The sequence below is a fragment of the Urocitellus parryii genome, chromosome Y (assembly GCF_045843805.1).
Source record: "Urocitellus parryii isolate mUroPar1 chromosome Y, mUroPar1.hap1, whole genome shotgun sequence".
NCBI classification, from domain to species: Eukaryota; Metazoa; Chordata; class Mammalia; order Rodentia; family Sciuridae; genus Urocitellus; species Urocitellus parryii.
Window position 1 is genome coordinate 23,200,873 of NC_135548.1, and position 23,623 is coordinate 23,224,495.

The 23,623-nt window shown below is 37.8% G+C and overlaps 1 protein-coding gene and 1 pseudogene across 1 annotated transcript in view; one reads left to right on the top strand and one right to left on the bottom strand.

The window, feature by feature from the left end:
• LOC144250980 (uncharacterized) overlaps nt 1-23,623 on the top strand; it is a 491,282-nt gene that overhangs the window by 208,052 nt on the left and 259,607 nt on the right. The window lies entirely within an intron of this gene.
• Nucleotides 15,669-23,623, bottom strand: part of LOC144251124 (protein kintoun pseudogene) — a 34,845-nt pseudogene continuing 26,890 nt past the window's right edge.

Consider the following 23,623-nt stretch of genomic DNA (forward strand, 5'->3'; position numbering starts at 1 on the left):
TGAGGTGCAACAATGGAGAAAATCTTGGATGAAACAAGTGCCAAGTCATGTGCTCATTTAGGAACAAAATGGCAGCAAAGCTCAGCATTCCTGATGTGGTCCCCAAGTCAGTCTTCACAAAATAACTGCCCTTTAAAAAGCAGCCTCTGCTGTTCTTCACATGATAGCAATCAGGAGGGAAATCTTTAGTTCCTGGATTTTGCTTAATCTCATTCAGGTACTGAAATGCACCTGTCAGAACACACCTAATGAATGGGTGGGATGATGTTCTGATCATCACAGGTTCTAAGGATTGACTACAGGCTGAGCTGTCTGCCTATAGTTCCATTGAGTGTTTGTGACACCTCAATTAGCTCAGATGCATTGTCCTGCCAGAATGCAGGGGAGGGAGGAGGGTGAAGAGGACAAGTGGAGCCTGTGATGAGCTTAGGGCATGAGCTGGGGGCATATGCCCAGTGCCTTCTAGGTGTCTTTAGCTTCAGTGACCATCAAATAGACTATGCAAAGATGCTCCCAGGTTAAGTGGAATTGTTTGGTGTGTAATCTTGACTCTACCATTCGCACAAACACTTGCATTAGTTTTAATTTAAAGAAAATAATAATTGAATATGACATCACATTTGTATAAAAATTTTCAGTTCCAAAGTGCTTTAGCATCAATGACCCCGTGGTTCTCCTTGCAATCCCATGAGAGTCGTTAGTGTTGTCCTTTTAATGTTTTATTATTTGTGTGTGTGGTGAGGGGAAAGGATGTGCATGCCAGGCCAGTTCTCTACCACAGAGCCGCACTCCAGGCTCTACAGTTTTAAACAAAAACAACTACAATGCCAAAAATAATTGATTAAACAACAAAGGACAACTAATTAATTAAACAACAAAGGACAACTTTGTTCCAGAGACAGATGACAGGGCAATTGCCACACACCCTTTGGTAGAGTCAGCCAACTTTTTTTCCCCATGACTCCAGTGTGGCCTTCATTACCAACCACCAAACCTGCCTTTAATGAAAGCAACTAGACCAGCGCGGTGGGACAGTGATTTTCTATTTCCCACCATGACTATTCAGTGTGTAATTAAGTCACCTGCAAAGCAACACATCCTTGAAGCCCAGCTGGGATTGCAGGTTTCCTGAGGCTGCCACACCTGGTGCAATTCTTCTAACTCCAGGGTTCATTACTTTATCCGTAGTGGCTGAACGGGATGGTTGATTTGCATATGAATACTGCCTCTTGGCACAGGTACAATGGAGTAACTGGAATGTATTGCTGTCTGTGAGCTGGAGTGCCCTTATTAAAACAGTCTAGCAAACTGTGAGTGACAGAGGACAGAGATGACCAGGGTTTCTCTTTCTTCTAATGATAACTCATGATCCCAAGGCAGCACACCAGGAACAGGCTGATTCATTTTCCCTTTCTCCTTCTCCACATGTGTTTCTGTGTTGATTACTTTTCTGGACCTGGGGTGAGAGGGAATGAAAATACAGATTTTTTTTTTAAACAAAGATATACAATTAAAGAACATGGCCTATATCATCAATGCTAGCTAATGACAAGGGGAAAAAATCCAAAATACTTAATAGTTCCTCTGAAGTCTCAAGTGAAATGTATAAAATTCCCAATGTATAATAATATCAGGGAGGGGGATTGGTTAATAGCATCTCTTTCTCCTTTTTCCAACTCTTCTGTGAAACAAATGTTTAAAAAAAATTAAAAGAACAGGAAAAGAAATGCAGTTTCAGTAAGGTTGTACCTTTGAAACTCTTTGTTGTTAGTTAGGCGAACCGTGGAAGGATTTGACAGTTATTAAACTTTACGTGGACTTGGGAGAGAGTGGTATGTTAGCTTCTCATCATAGTGAACAAAATACCTAACAATGAATTCATTGGATGACTATTAATCCATTGGGTTGACTGCTTGCCTCCTCCAGCCACTCTCTACCTGCCTACAGTTACCACGCAGCTAATCCACATCAGAGGATCAATGCACTGATTAGGTTAAGGCTCTCCTTCCAATCGTTTCACCTCTGAAAGTTATGGCATTGTCTCACACCTGAGCTTTGGAGGGACACCTCCTATCTAATCCATCATCGGGACGATATTTCAATACAGGAGCTTTCTGGTGTTGTTCCACATCCAAACCCCAACCTCAGGGATCTGGTAGATCTCAACAGGAAAGTGGCAGCAGATAAACCCTCACTCTTACTGTGCATCCGCTGTAGGGTCCTGGGCCTTGTCTGACCAGGAGGATGGAGTGTCACACTGCCCTCATTTCCGGAGTACCCGACTCCACTCCAAACCTACACTACATACTTTGTGCATCCACATAGGATCTCCATGTCCCATCAGCACCTTCAAAATAATATGCTATTAAGAGTTTGTTATCCCAGCGGCTCAGGAGGCTGAGGCAGGAGGATCACAAGTTCAACTTAGGGAGACTCAGCAACTTAGGGAGGCATTGTCTCAAAATAAAAAAGGGTAGTGGTTGAGTGCTCCTGAGTTCCATCCCGGTACCCATCTCCAATCTCCCCCAATAAAATAGTCTGGGATGTTGTCTAGAAGACAGTGACTTACTGGCGGCCAACTCAGCACATTGGGCCACTGAAGTCTCCCCTACTTTTCTGACACTCACAGGTAGGAGGTGGGCACAGTAGGTGTCCTTCTGCACATGGGATCATCCTCCATTCACACAGCATGCTCTTTCACATGAAGGAAGATTGAATCTTGGATGACCTGAAGCACAATTTGCATTTGTCCCTGCCAGAGACAGTGCAAGGGTTTGGGGGACACCTTATGTGCACCTCAGTGGAAACTGCTCCCATGGTTTCTTCCCCACTCCTGATCCTCCCAGCATACTTCACATTTCAGGTGGTCAGAGAGCACTACCTACCCATTTTCATTCTTGCACAACATCTCTTATTTAGTGAACCATTGAGAGCTTTGGGTCAGGCACAGAGTTCACTTTACAGGAATTTTGTCATTTAATTCCAAAGGTAGCCTTAGGAGATAAGCAGCTTACCTAGATTTTATTTAGAAAAGGTTCTCACTGAGTTGTTTAAGGCCTCACTTTTGCTGAGGCTTGCTTTGATTCTCCTGTCTCAGCCTCCAGAGCTGCTGGGATTACAGGTGTGTGCCACCATGCCTGGCTACCTCCCAGGATCTTCAAGTTAAAGTACATAGCAATAAAAAGCAAAGCAATGCCCCCCCCATATCTATCTATCTATCCATCCATCCATCTACCATCTATCTATCAGTATCTGTAAGCATATACATAATTATATGTGTGTGTGTGTATGTATATATATATATATATATATATATATATATATGTATATATATATATATATATATATATATATATATATATATATACATATATACACATATATCTTCAGAGTCTGGATCAAAAAGGTTTGTGCTTATGGTACATTCAAGGGGAAAATATTTTGAACAAAGATTGATTACCAAAAAAAAAAAAAAATAGAAAAGAAATCTTAGAATCTGAATTCTAAAGAATCTGTAAAATTTGGGCTCATAAACACATAGTATTTAAGTTGTGCTTATCAATCCAGAGATGCCTATAAATACATTTCTCTGCACTCCTACATCCCATCATATAATGGTGTAATATCATCCCCTCATTCATTTCTTTTCCCAGTTATGTTGCAACAATAACAAGCTTTTTTGAACCTTCACATTATGCTGGACATGGTATTGAATACTTTAAAAATTAGGGTATAATTATAAAAATAATCCCTAATAAAAAGACACATTCCCCAAGTTAGAAAATAGCACTGTCCAGAATGCTGATTATTAAAGAAATAGTAGTTCCGAAATATCTCCCATTTTATTTATTTGACCAGAAAAATGACAAACATCAGTAAGACCTCACCAGCCATTGCTATTCTTGGTTCCAAAAGTGTGACCTTTGTCAAAACAAAAAGAGCAGAATCTTGACTCTGTGCCTGGCAGACTCTGTGCTCGACTCATGATACTTGGCAGACTTCTCATTGTGTAAGACACAGGCACTCCGTGGGGCTCTCCCCGTCTCCCTGTGCTACAGCCAGAGAGCCCACAGCCCAACCGGGGACTCCCTCCTCCACTCCCTGCTCTGGACCTGTTCATTCATTTTTAATTTTCAGGTTTTACCATTGTCTCTCCACCACATACCCTCAGTCCCTGGTGACCCTGTTCTATTCTCTACCTCTGAGATTCACTTCTTTAAATTCCATGTATAAATGAGATCTGTTCAAAAGTACAAATCCCTTTTATTTTTTGTAACACTCAAGATCTAACTTGGGGCCTCTTGAATGCAAAACAGGTGCTTTACCCCAGAGCCCAGCCACCAGCCCCTTGAACTGGTGTCTGCTTCGACTGTAGGCAGTCTGAGTGCAAGGACTGTGTTTGACTATTTTCATTTACTTAATGCTCAATACTGTGCCTTACTGTAGGAATTTAGTCTCTTGTGTTTGACAAAGGACAGAACTGGTCCCCCAGGAATGACGGGAATGATAAACTGGCTGCCCACATGACATCAGACACTTCCTCCACTCAGTGGGACCTTCTGAATGGCAGGAGTCATCTAGCTAAATGTGAAGACAATGTAGGGTCCATCCTCATTCAGTTTCTTTTTTCTAACACGAATCTATGATTTTCTCAAGTTTATGTAGACTTCTAAGCTGAGTGTTTGCTACTCCAGGAACAGGTATTCTAAGTTATTTCCTCCTCCTCCTTACCATTCTCCTACTTTTTTTCTGCCTCAAAAAAGGAGCTGGTGGATGGAGCCCACTTGTGTCAAATAAATACCAATGGCTGCAGATTGACCTTGGAGAGAGAATGGAGGTCATGGCTGTGGCCACCCAGGGCGGATACGGGAGCTCCGACTGGGTGACCAGCTACCTCCTGAAGTTCAGTGACAGTGGGAGGAACTGGAAGCAATATCGACGAGAAGAGAACATCTGGGTATGTTTTCCAATAATAAGAATCACTACTCGTTGCTGCAAACCCATAAAGAGAAACAGTTTTCATGTACACTTTTTATTTTGTTTTCAATTGACACATAACAATTACACATATTTAGGAAGTACAGTCTGTTAGATACATCTCTGCACTGAATAGTAACTAAATCAGGGTATTAGTTTGGGCAAGGATATTTTGGAGAAAACTCCAAAATCACAACCAACAAAACTACAAGTAGAAAAATCAGATTATGACTAAGAAGCTTCCATACAACAAAGAAAGCAGTGAACGATGAAGAGATAACCTAGAGAATGGGGAAAGATATTTGCAAAGGATACTTCTATTGAGAAAAATGATTTTAAGGATTACTTTGAAAAAAAATTATGTGAAAGCAAGTTGCCCATTTCAAAGAAAATATTGAAAGAGCCTGTTGTTACTATATCCTTAAGTAGTGTGGAAGATTAAGAATAATACAAATTCTATGTTATTTTCCTCGTTTTGTTGAATAATATATTTTAGCATTGCCTCTGCATGATTTCACATTAGTATATTGAATTTATTCTTTCATTTTCTCTGATTTAATCTCATGCTTCTGAAAGATACTGAAGTTTTAAAATTTAATAAATGAGCAGTTTCTCTATGTAGGACAAGTTCAAGAACACAGGCTTTGAACTTGAAAAATCGTGTTTTCCTTATTATGTAGATACATTGAGAAATTCCAGGCTGTAGATCTCAGTGAGATCCTCCAGAAGACTTTGAATTTCCTCACGGTGGTGACATTTCTATTGGTGATTATGTCTCAAAGACTTTTTGGAAGAATAATTTTTGTTTTAATTTTGTGAATATTTAACTTATTGTGTATTTAACTAATTGAAATATATTGCAAAAATAATTTGGTACCTAAGGTTTGGAAGTAACTCAGATGTGTTTGAAATCTTGCTCTGCATTGATGAAGGCTATTTAAAAGGTTGGGGACAATTTCCCTATAAAAGAGATATTCTAAAACTAACACTGTCTGTCTTCCCTCCCTTCTTTCCCTGTTTCCTTTTTTTTTTTTCTTACTCTAAAAGGTTATATGCTTAGGGAGAAATAATGTGAAGAATAAGGTCTGTATTAATCCGAAATAGTGTAAGTAGCACCAAATGCCAGTCCCCACCATCCCATCCCCTGTGGGCTGAGCTGAGCTTCACTGGAATGACTGGTTTCCTTTCCTGAAGGCACATCACAGCGTGAGCATCCTCTGAACACATAGTGTCTCTCTCTGCATCTCTGGTTTGAGTTGACTTGTGCTTCTCTAAAACACATGCTGGAATCCTAACCTACAGTATGTTGAAAGGTGACTTTATTTGGAAATTGGATATTTACAACCACATTAAAATGAGGTCAATAGGGTTGGTCTTAATCCAATATGACTCCTCCTAAATGAAGACATTTGAACACAAAGATGGACACATATGGAGGGAAAGAACACTCCATGAAGAGGAAGTAAGATGTCTACAAGCCAAGGAACACTGAGGTCACCAGAAGCTAGAAGGTGGGCAAGCGTGGAACAGGTCTTTCCCAAGTGCTTGTAGAGGTAGCTGCCCTGTGGTCAGCTCCGTCTTTTGGCCTCTAGGAGCTTAGTTACTTTGTGTGAGGTACTTTGTTATAATGGCTCTAGGAAATAAGTGCATTCTATGGAGTTTAACTCTTCCATGTAGAGACCAGAACATCAGCAGATGTTTTCTGAATTAATGAGTGGGATTCATCCTCTCCCAGGACGCCTTTGTTGAGCAACCACACTGACTGTAGTCTCTCCCAGCCCTGCTCTTGTTTAGGACATGGTTGCGCTAAAACTAGGACGCATGGTACTGTGAGGACCTGGTTCCTCCTGCCATTTTGATCCAAGAAGTGTTTGAGGGCAGGGCTTTGTCATGGCTCGCCCTTCATCCTCCATCCCTCTGACCTGCAAATTGTCACCATTTAATAAATTCAGTGTCTACTCTGATTGTACAGAATTGTAGGGTGAACCAAAGTTAATACTAAAGAGATGGAACCCACAGACCAGCCTAGAGATGATTATTGGGTGTTCACCTACGAGACACAGACCCCAGGGACTGCAGAGTGGAGCTTAGACAGGCCTTGAAGAGAGTGTTTGGAGTGCTGCAGAGTGATGAAGGTAGGTGTCCTAGAAAGCAGAATAACATGAGCTTCCAGATGCAAGAGGACTGGCCATACAGAGATGGAGACATTCTCTGTAAATTCAACAATACAGTGGAATAGGATTTCTTACTTTTTATATGCATAGAAACATACGTTGGAACAACTATCTCTGTACAAAAATATCTTTACAAAAGGTAAGGAGACCAGGTGAGAGATGAAAACACCTGGGTATAGCAAAGAAATATTATTATGTGTTGCATAATCACAATTTTTTGGTCAATGACAGGCCACATATACAACAGTATTCCCATAAGATAATAATGGAGCTGAAAAATTCCTGTTGCTTAGCAAGAGCCTTGAAAATATAATACTGAAATGTGTTTCTCACATGTTTGTGTGATGCTGGTGCAAACAAACCTACTGTGCTGCCCATCATATAAATGGTAGTACAGATGGTATGGGTACATAATGCTTAATACTAAAAATAAATGACTGTGCTACTACTATATGTAGTTAGTATACCATACTTTTTTATCATTAGAATATACTCCTTGTGCCTATAAAAACAAGTTTATCATAAAGTAGTATGCCATGTTATATCTGTAACAACTTCATACATTTCATGTTTATCATGTCTCTTGATTATATCCAAAGACCACATCAAGTGATTGATCTATGCTAGCTAGGTTTATGTAAGTACAAACTATAATGCATATATAGCAACACAATCATATAACAATGCATTTATTAGAATGTATTTCTGTTGTTAAGTGACGCATGTATGTAAGGAAAGAGGCTTTGAAGGATATAGGAAGGACTGATTTATTTTGCATCATGTCATTATAACTCTCAAACTACAATCAGAACACTTCAGGGATGGCCACAGTGGAGTGCATCTGTATTTCCGATGACTTTAAAGACTTAGGCAGGAGAATCACAAGTTTGAGGCCACCCTGAACATCTTAGCAAGACCCTGCCTCAAAATAAAATGAATAAACAATAAAGCTGAGGTTGTAGCTCATTGTTAAAATGTCTGTGGGTTCATTTTCCAGTACCAAAATAATAATCATCATCATAAACAATAATAGCAATAATAATAACAAAAATACAAACACACATACCCCTCCAGGTGGTAGAAGAAGGAAATGAGACCCAGGTTTGAATTCAGAGACCAATACCAGTCATTTCTAGTAAAATCCAAGTTCAGAAGACTTGCATAGCCCTGAACTTCAGGCTGCTTTTGGAGAATGAGCCTTCAGACTTGACTTGGTATCAGGTTGGATCCCATGGCCATAGGCTCCATGTCTGCCTAGCATACTTGGTGTATGAGATACTTCAGTGTTGGATGGACTCTAGTATCACCAGATTACCAGTTGGCCAAAATGCCAGAGTGACCCTGTGCCAGGTCAACCCCACTGAATTATGCTACAGATTTGTCCCAAGGTCAAGAGAGCTCTACTGATCCATACTCTGGGATGCCTCCCATGTTTCCAGACTTCAGGATTACCAAGCCTCAGGCCAGCCACTGCAGCCCAGGATCATATTACAGACTATCCCAGAGTCAGCTAGGTATATATAACTGCTACTAAATCTCCTCTTGGGTCCACATTAGTGACCCTGACTTCAAATAAAATGACATCACCCATGTACTCAAACTCTAAGCCTGCACTGTGCCAGAATAGCCCCCTTGACAAATTCTCTATGCTAGCCCCCTAGTCTCAACTTCCAGCAGACCCATGCACATGTCTTCTCAAGGAGATCCAGAATCTAGTCCTTTACCAATAAATGCTATCCCTTGACTGGCCCCTATAAATATACACTTCAAGAACATGTCCATGGAACCAAAGACCTGGCAAGACTATGGCTAGTCTTCATTGACATGCAGGCCAGTATCCGTGTACCCCATATATCCAGCCTGCAGATGAGCACCAATGGACCCACAGACCAGCTAATCTCCACAGTCCTAGACTCCAGGATAGGATCCCACAGCTCTATGTATCAGGCTAGCAGGTTGACCCCAGGATCTAGATCAGTCACCAGGGACCTAGGTTCACCCTGGTAAACCCTAGAATGAGTTACACCTCCTTAGACTTGGGTTACCCAGGTTCTGCTGGTAACCTCTGCATACCCAGGTTTCAGGATGGTTCCTATGGATCTTAACCCTATGCTTATGCCTATTGACTTAGGCTCCAGGTCCATTCCCATGTAATGCCCCTTCAATCTCAGGCCCAAAGACTACACTAACACCAGGTCAATCCCCATGAACCAAATTTGCAAATCAGTCCTGAAGATACAGATTCATCTCACCCTCCACAGATTCAGCCAAAGGCTTTAATTTTAGTGGTACAGGTTTCTGGCCCAGTGCCACCAACTCAAGACACCATGCCAGCATACCATAGGAATCTGACATTGGCTAAATGTTGTCCATGCTACATAGCTTGCCCAGAACTTCTGAATGGGCTGATTAGAGAAGACCTTCCAAGACAGAGTCATTCTTCAAAAACTGAAATAAGATCTTATTTCTTCAAATGTGCAGATGTAAAAATAGAGAAAAAAATACAAACAAATACAAGGAGACATAATACCACCAAAATAATGCAATATGCTAGTAACTGACCCTGAAAAATTGGAGATATACAAAACTGTCTGAAAAGTAGTTCAGATAAATGCATTAAGAAAATTCAGCAAATTTCAAGAAAACTTAAGAGAAAAAAGCCAATAAAATCAGGAAAATAAAATGAACATTCCAAATAAGAATTTAACAGAGATGAGAAGTATAATGAGTGAAATTAAAATGCAATATAAAGTATTAGCAACAAAAAGATTGAGAAGACAAGACAGCATCAAAAGAGCAAGTATTCAAGTTATAGAAGTTTAATGAAAGAAGTTAAAAAGGTTATTTAAAGAAATATAAAATTTTCAGATTCTGGGGATAAATACAAATGTTCAAATACATGAAGGTGAAAGATATAACTTATCTCTCAAGAAAATAGAAAAAGAACTAAAGTAGTCTGGCTTTAGAAGAAAGGAAATAATAAAGATCAGAAAGAGATAAACAAACTGTAAAAGTGATAAAAAATCAATGAAACTAAAATTAATTGTTTGGAAACATAAACAATGGTAAACTTTATCTGAACTAAAAAACAAGAGAAAATGCTAATATGTAAAATCATAAATAAAAGAGAGGACATTACAAGTGACATTAGAGAAATACAACAGGTCACAGGAGACAAAACTTATAATAAGTATATGACAATGAATTGTATAACCTGGAAGAAATGAATAAGTTCTTAGGAATACATAGCGTTACAAACAAGACTGAATAAAGAAAAGAATTGAACATCTGAACAGATCAATAAAAAATAAAGAGAATGAATTAAAGAGATTAAATAAAGAATAATAAATTATCTCCCTTAAAGGACAGACCAGGGATTTCAGATGGCAGGCCAGAGGGAGTCAGCATCCTGTGTTACTCGATGACCCATATCTCACCCAGTTGGAATACTGCATCTCAGAGTGTGTAAGAGAACCCCTATACAGCTGATTTCCACAGAAATCACCAGCACCCATGACCCCCGAACAGGGCTTAGAGCCTCAGCATTCAAGTAGCACTCCAGACCTCTGGGTCCCCAAAGCCAAAGCCCGCAGTTCTAGCCCACACATGGCTCTCAAGCACCTTAGCAGAATCACCAATCAGCACCTCTGCAGAACTCCAGACTGTTCTACTCTCATGCCGGTCACTTGGCTACTACCTATCCACAGCATAATGCCATCGTCCAGCTCCCCACAGCTTACCAGACACCCCGGCACTAGAAGAAGACCAACTCCATCTTGGATAACTTTTCTCACCATATTTCATGGGGGCAGCCCTCAGAGTGGTGCTCCATCTGGCCAGGTACCAAGTATCCAACACCCCCAAACCAGTGGTGATAACTCAGAACAGTGACCACTCAACACTAAAACAGCTCCCAGTTAGGGAGGTGTGCAGTGCAACGAGGGTGCCGCCCAACTGGTGTGAGTCTGGGTGTAAGAAGTCCAGTAGGTGGGAACTGCGAAGTGAGAGGGGAGGGGACTAATGTTTGTAGCCTAACCGAGAGACCAGGAACTGGGAAATGTCTAGGCAAGATAGGGAGACTATACCGGGCACACAACTCAGACAAGGGATCACAAAAAGAGACCCATGAGGTGCACTCTCCTTGCAGGGACTTGCAAGTGGCGCTCCCCACTTCCAAATGCTCTACATCAAGACCAGACTTCCCACCCTGGTTACCTACACCATTTTGATTGCAGAGACACCAGCTTAAAAGAGACAATGCCACCTATTGGATAAGAAGAGAAACAGAAGATATGGATCTCTAAAACTAGCAACAACCCTGGTTTTTCTTTTGAGTATATTTTTCTTCTATCTCTTCTACCCCCTTATCCTCCAGCCCTCACATTCCCAATATATGTGAAAACAGAACTTTGCATTAAATAGGATTTTGAGGACTGAGTCATCTGGATAATTTAATATAGAGGTATTATATTTGCCCTTTTCCCTTTTCTTGTCCTTTTTCTTCTTTCATTTTTCTTTCCCCCTCCAAATTTTACTATTTTAACATCTTGTATTTTTCTAAATACATGTGTGTTTGTTATATGTACTCTTCTATCTTCCAATGTACCTGGTACCTGGCCAGTTGGAGAACTACTCTGAGGGCTGCCCCCATGAAATATGGTGAGAAAGGTTATCCAAGTTGGAGTACATAATACTTCCTGTCTATTCCCTTTCTACTAACTCTCTTCATTAGATTTCTCTGTCACACTCCATCAGATATATTAACTCTATATTCTCAATCCCATCCCCTCCAAATCATTCTACACGACACTTGCTGTTCATTGTCCACCGTCTGAATCTGTAAACATTTTTACAAAACTACTGATTATATTTTAGATAATAATTGAATCCAACATTTCTATACATTTAGACTAAACTGTAAATGTCTTAATAACAACAAATTGTTATAGGTGGTATATTGTTGATATTAAGATCTGTTAACATTGTCCTTTGCCACAAAGGAGAGGTCTTAGAACCCTACAAGAGCAAAGCAAACCTATAGGGTAAAAACAATAACAATCTTGACCCACAGAGCTGGAAAGGAAGACACATATATTATAATTCTCTTCCTTATACTTAAAAATACTTAGCAGATGTGTCTTAAATATATAGCATACAAATATGAGTAAATTTCTTTGTAATTCTTTAGAAAACATTGTGAGATTGTATTGCATATAAGAAATAAGTTTGGGGAAAAAAAGAAAGCATGGGGGGCAACTTCAGAATATATATGAAATAAGTTTGTGAATCCAAAAAAAAAAAAAATAGAAAATGCCTATTTCAACAAAAAACTGTGACTGTCAGTGATTTTGTGTTGTAAGTGGAGAAAAACTCTCTCTACACTTAAAAACCAACATAATAGTAAATAGAATACTGATTTTATCTGAATGAGAGGCAGCAGCATTGCATCAGGCTAGGCCTCCCTTAGTCCTCTTGCTCCCATAGGATTCCCTGTAGGAAAACTCTCCATGAAGAACAATGCAGGTAACTCTGACACATATTCTCATAATTTCCTTCAAAATGAACCTTACTTGCTATCTCTGTACTGGTATCTTACTTGGTCATTGATTCACCTATGGACAAAGCTTTGATTCTAAATACATTTATTTGTTCATCTGTATCTGATGTGAATGTATATTACATGAATTGAAATACATTATACTGAATAGACCTAAGTAGTAATGGAATACGAAACACAATAATGGACTTAAAATTGTTTCTCTGTTTGCCACAGGTTCACCAGGAAGAAGTGTACTGTTAAACGGATTTTCCATCAATACAACCCTCTGCTTCTGTGCACTCTTATTTAAGTCAATTAGAAAAATTCACTTTACATTTAGGTTAATTATTTTATTATTTTCTCACTGGATAGGTGAAACTCTTTGGCAAGCATCTTGTATGCAACTTTCTGTAATCCTCTTGATAGACTCTGCCTTTGTATTTCAGTAAAAATTTTCAAGAACTGATAAAAAGAAATAATTTTCCCCTCAAAATAAATAAGGAATCAGAAATAATTACATAAAGGGAGTAAAATTTCAAAGATGTCTAAAAATCTGTCTTTGATAAAAGACTTTTATTAGGGATAGAGCTTAAAACACACTAAATTCATAATTTGGTTCAATTTGGAAACTGTTCGCTGAGAATTTGCTATGCAAACATTATCCACTTAGGGGCTGTGACAATTGCAAAAAAAAATGGTAATATTAGGAGGCAATTAGGAGCTAATGATAATTAGGGGGTAATTAGTTTCCATGTGGTCTACTGAGGGTTGGATAGAATTAGGGAAATCTACCTCCTGTCAGATACATGGCTAGAACGAATACATTAAATGGTATGTGTGTGTTTATAAAGGTAATTTGAAAATATTTAATTATAGGAAATAATGGTCCTAATATTACAAATAGAAAATAATATAAGAGTAAATTATAATGGTTATAGATGTATAAATTTAGACCAGGTAAAATAGAAACACAGTAGAAGTGAGAGTATTCTTCCAAAACAGAAGATGAATTTGTTTTTTAGTCTAGCACTCTGTATGAAGAAAATGTTCTTTTATTGTCCAAAGGGAAAAAAAAATGTGTTCAGATATACTCTTTCTGTGAAAACCTTTGTGTTTTTCTTTTATTATGCAGTCTAGTTATCTGAAATTAGATGAGAAGCAAGACTCAGAATGTTAATTAGCACTAAGCTCACATTTACTATAACTGAACCATTTAGTATTTTTTTCCACACGCATTTTCCATTTAATTTTCACAAGAGACAAAAATGGCAGCTCATCAATATATGTTGTGCACAGCAAAGTGCTGGTGATCCAAATATTAAATTGCTTGTGGCATTCTGACTGGCTCTTGATAAGATTAATTTATAATTTTAAAATGAGCCACTGATTCAGTCTTAATGTACAGTTTGCTAAAACTTTCAGGAGTCATTTTTGAATATCTGGTCTTCTCTCCATTTCCAGCCATGACCATGATCACTTGTCTTCACAAAGACACCAGGATTCTGTAGCTCTGTGGCCATACACACATTAGGTTTAAAATCTATTAGTACATAAAATCTATTAGAATATCTGCTCTCTAAAGAAACCCATACAGTGATTTGAAAGGTGAGTAAAAAGTGTTATGTCTTTGTTCAACACATTTGGTGAGCTGTTCTGCAATCATTTCCAATTACCTGAACCATGTGTACAACAATCAGCCTCTATGCTTTAAAGTTAGAACCACTGGGCTTTCACCTCAGGAAAGCTTTATTAATAGTGTTGCTTTGAACTGCCTTTAATTTTATCTGTATGGTCAAGTTGCCACACAAACTGAAAGACAAATAGAAAAGACAGGCTTAAAGATTCCTAAATGGCCACTCTATAGTCAAAGATGTAGTGATGGAAGAATGAGGATATTTGTGATATAGAAAATATTCACTAAATATATTACCTTAATTACCTTAAATATAAGTGAAATTCTCTGCAATCAAAGGCACAGTGTACCTAAATGAGTAGTTAAAATAAATAATTTATATGCTGCCTAAAAAAGACTTTCTTTACCTGTAAGGACATATATAACCTGAAAAGGAAGGAATAAAATGTTCTTGCCAATGGAAATCAAAAGAGAACAGGAGTTGAAAGAAAAGTGGCACAGGACTAATCACACACACACCTGAGATAAGAAGCGGGTTTATTTTCAGGAGTCTGACAAGGCTGCTCTGCACACAGAGGGGCAGAAGCAGCAAGGGAAAGAGGTCAACAGCAATTCCCCCTTGAATGTCATCATTTACATGGTGAGAGTGGTACTATGCTAGAATCAGAGCCACAGGCTAGTGGTGGATTTATTCTTGACTGACATAGTAAGCATCAACTGATCTTGTGAAAGGCATGTTTGTTTCTTGGGAACAGAGGCAGGTAGTTTTCCTGTTTCTCAGAGTCTCTTTATCTTCTCAAGGAGAGAACAGGGAAACCAGTTTCTCCCCATTGCAGGGAGGAACTGGTTATCTTCTCAATGAGAGAACAGAGACAAGCACTTCTCCAGGCCAGTAGGGTTTTGTTTTGTTTTGTTTTGTGTGACAAACACAACTTGGTGAATATTTATTTTGAAATTTGAAAGTAAGGGTAAGCAGAAGAAGCAAAAATAAACACAGAAGTCATTATATATATATATATATATATATATATATATATATATATATATATATATACACACACACACACACACACACACACACACACACTCACACATAGGTTGTATTAAAACTATTTTACATCTCTATTTCAAAAAATATATCTACTAGATGAATTATAAAACATCTCCAAGATTAAACTATTAAACTATTTAAAGGGAAAAAACTACAGTTTACCCATTGGAATTAAAATTCCAAAATTTAGTTGTATTTTTTGTTGACTACCTTTGTTTTACTGTTTAACAAAAAGAAACTATTTTAGGTCCAAAAATTTTTTACTCAACATTTAATTTCCAAAATAATATAGAATTAATCTAAATCATATAGCAAAGAATTCTGAAAAGTTAATGCACAATGTGTCACATAATCTTTAATAATATGCACAGTACCATCTTGTATATTGGTTTCTTTTATGCTATCAAAATCAGGTATATTGTGAACTATAGTTTTTTTCAGTAAAGAAGATATGTGATGTCCATCCATTTCTTTTTCTTTGGTTATTACCTGTTCTTTTAAATTATCTTTATCCTCATTTGAGTCAGTAGAACCTTTCTGTTTAATAAAAGCAGGTTCCATTTTTGCTTCAGTTTGCTTTGATTTTCCATATAGCATTTGAGAAACATGAAGAGACTCTTGTTGAAATCCTGAAACTGAACCACAAGTATCTACTTCTAGTGCTTTAACTGCTATAGATCAATCAGAATCAGTTGTAGAGGTGGTAAAATGATCTACATTTTCTATTTCAGTTAGAGAACATTCTTCATTGATTTTTTTTTTCCTTTCCTTGAAGCTGATTAGGATTACTACATTCTTGTAACTCTTCGTGAATTTGAATCTTCTCATCAGTAACCTGAAGAACTACAATTAATGGTGGGGACAGTGACATTTTCTGTATGAATGGAGAGCACAGGACCTTTTCAAGAAACTCATTAACATTTTCTTCATTAAGAAACGACTTTTCTTTCAAATAATCTTTGTTTAAACCATAGTACCACTCTCGCCAACCTCCATGGCTCTGTGGAGATTTGGCCAGTACTATCACTGCATTGTTTAAAGAAACACTGATCTCGGGTTCTTTGGTACTTAATTTATTTTCTGGAGCAAACTGCAAGAAGAAGGAATAAACCAAGTCTTGTGTGAAGAAGCCCAGTTTGTTCCAGAGGGGGTTCAGATTCCACTGAAGACTTTGAGGCTGAATGTGTGGCACTTGAATTAGCAAAGTCAAGGATTCTTCATCCTGATTACACTGCATAGGAGGACCCAAAGGTTCCCTGCTCTAGTTCTGGGGCCATTCATTGTTGGATCAGAAGTCTCGCCAGCCGGGGCCTCCGGGTCCTCGCGTTTCTCATTTCTCTATACTGATATCTCCTCATGCAATCCCTCTTCCTACAGGAGACTCCTGGTCAAGGGCCAGGGATGAAGTACTAGGGGAGCATATGCCACCATCCCCAGGTGAGCTCCAAGTTCCTGGGGATGACTCCTCCTCTAGGCCTGGTGGCAACACCGAATGCCTACCCAAACCTCGCTCTTCCGGCTGGAGTTCAATCTCCTCCCCAGCGCGTGCTGACAGAGACTCCACGCCACCTCGAGGGCACCTGGGATGGCGATCCCAATGTCTATGGGGGCCTGCTTTCCCCACACTCCCAGTAGGTTTTATCTTGGGCTACTTTCTATTTCTAGGGAATAAGTACAGTATTCATAAATTAGGGGTGGGGAAAAGGAAGATAGCTGTAATTATGCTAACAGGAGTAGCTTATACTTTATCAGATAATATACACCTTAAATTTTAAAAAAACTAAAACAAGAGAAAAAGGTCATCGTATAAATATATGGGTTAATTCACTGAAAGGATATAAGAATTGTAAATAGATAGGCACCCAAAATTAGTGATTCTAAGCATTAAAAACAGGTATTAATAGATCTGAAAGGTGATAGGCTGCAATGCAATGATAGTAGGGGACTTTGATATACCACTTTCAATTATGGACAGATCACACAGAAAGAAAAATATAAGAAAATTTTCTATATAAAGTGCATTTTAGAACAGAACAGTTAATTTAACAGCACCTGAATACATAGTCATTTAAAATACCCTTAAATCATTTTGAAGTACAGATTACATGTTAGGACACAAAACAAGAAATAATCAATTTTAAAAAACTGAAATGATTGCTGCAGTCTGGCCTGGCACAATTCAAGAGCCACTTATCAAGCAGAAACCAACTTTATTTTTAGAACACATGCCAGACCACATGAGCTCTTAAGGAATTCCCTCACAGCCCAACTGCCACCACATCTTCCCACAAGCCTCTCAACCCTCCCACTCCTCCTGCTCTTGAGGCCAATTGGCTGGTTTGCATGGGCGCAGCCAAATAAAGCCCCCCCAATGAGCAGCTGCATGGTCTGAAAGGGCACGAAACAGCCCAATAACATCACAGCAGAGGAGCCAATCAGCTGGAAACTAGAAGTTTGCTGGGGCCGCTGTGAGCCAATCATCAGCTGGCAGCTGGAAGTTTGCTGGGGCCCCTTCGGCTGTGGCTCTCAACAAATAATATTGATTATCTTTTCTGAGTAAATGATATTGAAAATAGAGATTGATAAAAGAAAGGGGCTTGGAAAATTCACAATTACTGTAAATTAAACACTATGCTCCAGAATAAAGAAAAAAATAAAAGTAAAAATCGAAAGTATGTTTAAACAAGCAAAACTGGAAACATGGTATTCTAAAACATGGGATATAGTGTGATTACTTTGTAAAGGAAAATTACTAACAAGAAGTACCTATACCAAAAATAAGTGCCAGGCATGGGTGGTGCAGTAGTGCAGTGGTGCTCTCCTAAAATTCCAGAAGCTCAGAAGGCTGAGGCAGGAGAATCACAAGTTTAAAGCTAGCCCTATGCAACTGATATCCTGATTCAATTTAAAAAAAAAAAACAAAAAAGGGCTCGGAATGTCACTTAGTAGCTAAATGTTCCTGAGTTCAATCCCTTGTAGCAAGGAAGGAAGAAAAGGAATATCCCAAATAACCTAATGGTATACTTAAAGAAAAAAGAAGAGAGGAAGTGATAAATATCAAGAAATTAATGATAACAACTAGAAAAAAGCATACAATATAAATGAAATTGAAATAATTTTGTAAAAATTGACAAAGCTTTAGCAAAAGTTACAAAAGAGAAGACACAAATAAGTGAAATTATAAATGAAAAGGAGACTTTACAACTGATACTGCAGACATAAAAAAGTATCACAAGATACTACTATGAATATTATACCCCCCAAAATTAGAAAACAATACATGTTTCAAGAGATGCACAGGGACCATCCCATTTCATGGCAGTGCTAATCCAGTGGATTGAGGTGAGTTCCGCACTCCTTTCTATTGCCTCCTGCCCACAAGGTGCAGTAGGAAGCTTTCAGCTAATCAAATCACAAAACTTACTTTATTCTCCTGTGTCTATTACAGCTTCCCTCTGTGAACTTGAGAAAATCAGTCTGTTCCCTATTTTGTAGTTGTTAACCCCTTCATAATCATTGATAAATGTGATTTTTAATGGAGGCTGAAATTGTCCACACAGTTCTGAGATCCTCAGAGATGTAGTTAAATAAAAATATGTGGTACATGTTAGTGTCCAGCATAGACATACTAATGAAAAGAAAGCTAAATGGGAAATGAAAGTGCCATGGACATTAGGGAGAGTTATTACAAATTCCATATGTCCCTTTTAAAGTTTAGATTAAGCCTGAGTCTTATTATTGAAAGTGCCTAATCCACTCAATCACATAAACTCTGGAGAGACTCTGACAGTACTGGTTCTCTTGGTTCCTTTTTCTTTCTCTAGATACCCTCAAATTTCATTTAGGTTTTTCACACACACACACAAAAAAAAATAATGTGTAGTTCAATGCCTCTCTCTTTTCCATATATTTCACCCTCAAATATAAACTCTCTTCTTAGTTTAAACATTTTATATTAGTAATGATGAATTCACTCACTGTGATATTTCACAATTATTGTTCCTATGAGAAAATGTATTATAAAATCAAGATTCTAGTCTCTTTTTAGAAGCAAAAAAAGGTGTCAGTTGACACAAGGCTGTAAGACAAACTAATGGGCATGCATGCATGGTTGCTCACATATGTGTACCCACATACACTCAGTGCCATACACACATAAACATGTTTACACACACCCCACTCCCAGTTAGATGCCTATATATTTTGAGCTTAAAGAAAACCTCAGCTAGCAGTCAGACTTTGATATCTTTTTATTTGCTTATGCTTTCAGAGTCGGTGTTGTTTTTATCTTCACTCCTTCCAGGTAATGAAAGAGATACAATTTGTTAATGACATAAAAGCCCACCCCTTGCAAAGCCTTAATATCTGAACAGGGAATTGAACTTTTTACACAGCAAAATATACAAGGAGAAATGACTCAGTGGGGGAAACCTCTCTGTCAGAGGGAGTTTCAGATCATTTCAATGTTTATATTTGCAACACAAGCATATTGACCTAGCAATGCAAATAGATGTACACTAGGAAATGCAGAAAAAAATATTTGCACAGAATTGGAAAAGATTTTCTTGTGATCTGAGAAATGAAAATGCAGTTTTCTATATTTGGTAAACTGTAATGTTATTAAGAAACAAACGTTATGTAAAAAAGAAGATAAGCAGAAATTGATTTGAATATTATTCCAGGGCAAAATAAATAATCACAATGCATTCAACCTTTATTAATATATTCTAAGGGATATTAATAAATGTGTCATTAAAGAAAGTAGGAGGCCTTAGAGAAGAAAGGAAAAATTCTGAGTTAAAGTTGAACAGATATCTTAAAGATATCCCACATCTTTAAAGGTTAATATATATTTTGAATCTCTAAATAGAATTAGAGTATACAATATCTTTTCAACTTTTTAAACCTAGAAATTGAGGTAGTAAGAGTTCTGAGGAATACATATATAACTGGATGTTTTCCCAATTAATTTAAACTTAGAGTTAATCTGAATTGCACATTTCATTCTACATATTCCTAGGATGGTCAGTGTTGAAACCTGATTATTTTTTAAACACATGAATAAAATATTATAAAAATGCACATAAAGAAGAATTTTGCTATGGTTGGATGAGTGTTCTCCAAAGGTCCATAAGTAAATCTGATATACGCAGATCCCATTTCTCAGTCTCTGTTAGATTGGTAGGCACATGCTCCTACCAAGATGTGCTGCCATGAATAGAGGTCCATATTAATGGACTTGAACTCCCAGAACTATAGGTCAAAATAAACCTTATTTTCCTTCATAAGTAGTGTCTCAGGTATTTTTGTATGCTGACAGAAATCTTACAAATACACCACTATTCTGTATTTCAGTCCCTAAAAACTAGATCTCCATTGCTGAGGATTGCAGGCTTCTTACCAGACTTAATATTGGCTAGATAGTTCTTTAAAGAGGCATTACTAGGTGGTCTCATAATATACTGATGAAGTTGCCATGATCTAGATCCAGGAACTTGACTTTGTCTTGGCCAATATCATGATATCAACTTTTAAATTTCACTAATTTACAATGCCAAATAAAATTATATTAGTATGTAGTATTAACTCTTCTCTTTATAGATTAATCTATCTGGGATTGATTTAAAATCAGGAGTTTTTTTGGTGGGCATGGAGTGAAGCTCAAAGAGCTAGCAATATGACCTACATTATGCATGGCATCATATCAGACTCTTAGAGCCTTATCCATTCAACTGCAAAGGGGACTCTATTTCCAGGAGTTCTTCAGTATTTTGGCTAAAAACCTCATTTGAGCTAAATCCATGCTTGTAGTTATGACAATGCAGTTTACTCTGCAGCACCAGGAAGAGAAAGGATGTTGTACATAGATTTCACCTGAGCTACACCCTTGTGTATAGTTTAGAGGAACCTATTATTACTCCCTATAATATTTCATAATTTCATTTTATCCCCACATTCTGAGAATATATTACTATCATATCTTCTTACTTGGTACCATAGAACCTGGTAAATTCAAACTTGCTTAAAACTGCTAATTAACCCATGAGACTCTCTCTCTCTCTCTCTCTCTCTCTCTCTCTCTGTGTGTGTGTGTGTGTGTGTGTGTGTGTGTTTTCTAGATGTACAGGAACAACCTATATTTGTTAGGATTTTTTCCATCCACTGTCAAGAGGGGAAAGGATGACATATGCTGGAAAGATTAAACCTTTGGGACTACTCCACAACTAATGATTAAAAAAAAAAAAAAAAAAAAAAAAAAAAAAAAAAAAAAAAAAACTGCAGCCTCCTCATTCACAGATGTGACAACTCTGAAGTTTATTTTATGTATCCCAGGGGTAACTTGCTTATTAACTGTATCATATATTGATTTCTCCACTGGTATGCTTGGGATTGATCCCCAAACAAGATACTAGCATGTCTAACACTACTGGGGTCTCAAGAGTTGCATGGGAACACAGCCTCAGCCAACATGTAACTAATAAATATCCAGTTACAAATCTTGCCTAGACTCATAAATGTTTGCCTTTTCCCAATATCTCAGTTTGTTTTAAATTATTTTCATTATTTATGCCTGGACTTGAATAACTCTGCAGAAACTCAATTTGCTCATATAGTATTGATCAATCCATAACATACAGGGGCTACTCTATCTTTCTTGGAAAAAAATCATGTTTATCTCAAATGAGTTAAATTGACAACTATGGTTTGCTCCACATATAGAGCTCATTGCTTGTGGCATAAAGGAAGGAAAGCTAAATGAAAGAATTCCCAACAGCTTGCAGATTGAACTCAAATCTCCATTCCTTTTTGCCCTTTGCCTTAACTTGGATCAAGTTATTCATTTCTTTTTTCAGATTACACTGCAGTTTCAATAGAATATAATTTCATGGTAGATTAATTTGCAATTGTTGAATCTGGGCAAAGGTAAAAAATAATTACAGCATTGAATGACTCAGGCACCCACCTTGGACGACCACAGCTCTGTTTACTCATTAGAAAGTTGCATTTGTACTTTCTAAAAAACTGTAAATCTAAAATTTTAACTTCTATGATTCTGTCAAAAATTGTGCACAGTTATTTTGTTAAATTTATATAAATTATTACTATTAAAACCACAGGGACAGATTTGAGTCCCAATCCTAGAAGCTAAAATATGCAAGGTTATTTTCATATGTTTGCATTTGGAAATTACATATGTGCTAATTTTAGGCTAATGATGTTTTGAAAACTACAAGATTTAGGTCAGGACAGATCTTCAGAGAGAGTGTATTTCTATTTTATTTTTTGCTTTAAACTTAAACATCTGAATTGTGAATTTTATTGCAATGATTTCTAACATTGACATGAGAGAACATAGTAAAGTTACATTCTGATTTAAAAGAATTGATAATTTTATTGAATTACCATTCTTTATTGGAGAATAACATTTAAAAAGTGCTGTCTGCCATTGACCAAGAGAGACTTTGACATTTTACTTTGCAAGCTTCAATCTTCCCTTAGAAAATGAAAGATCAACTTTGAACTTGATATTTTCCCCCATAGTCTGTAAGTAGAATATGGGTAAGTAAAGGATGGCTTCAAGGAAACATTTAATGACCTGAGAAAGAATTCTTGCAATTAAATTCTAAATGAAGCTCACCTTTAGGCCAGTCTGACACCTGATGGAATGTCCAGGGGCCTTGCTGTCCACTGCTTTCAGTGGTGTTGTGTTGGAATTTAAGTGTGCAGAGTTTAGCTCCCTCAGCCTGACACTTTGCAAAGAGCTGTGGCCATGATTTAGGTCAGCTGAGGCAAACCTTAGCTAGGAGGAGGAAAAGTTCTCTTCCCCTTATCGCAAGCCACAAGTTCTGCATGGTTTGGTCTAGAGGAAGAATCTTCCTGCATACTGGACCTGGGAACAGTACATTTGGGGATTAGATAATGTCTACAAAGAACTTTGGGAGGGTACTTATCAAATGAACAGGAACAATCTGAATTTAGCTCTGTGTACCCGCTGAGACATGATATTTGGGCAATGTAGATGAAATGTTACTGAAGAATTGCTTGCTTTGTTAGAAGAAGAATATAAAAGGAACTTGGAAATAAACCTCAGCATGCAGTTGCAATTGCTGCCTTGGCTCTGCATCCCTGTGTCCCGGTGATTTCGAAACCCTTACCCAGGGACCCGATCGCACTAGACGTTCACAGTGTTGCAGTCCAAGAAGGCATTCTGGATACTATTATGTCAAGTTTACCTAACTTCTCTCAGC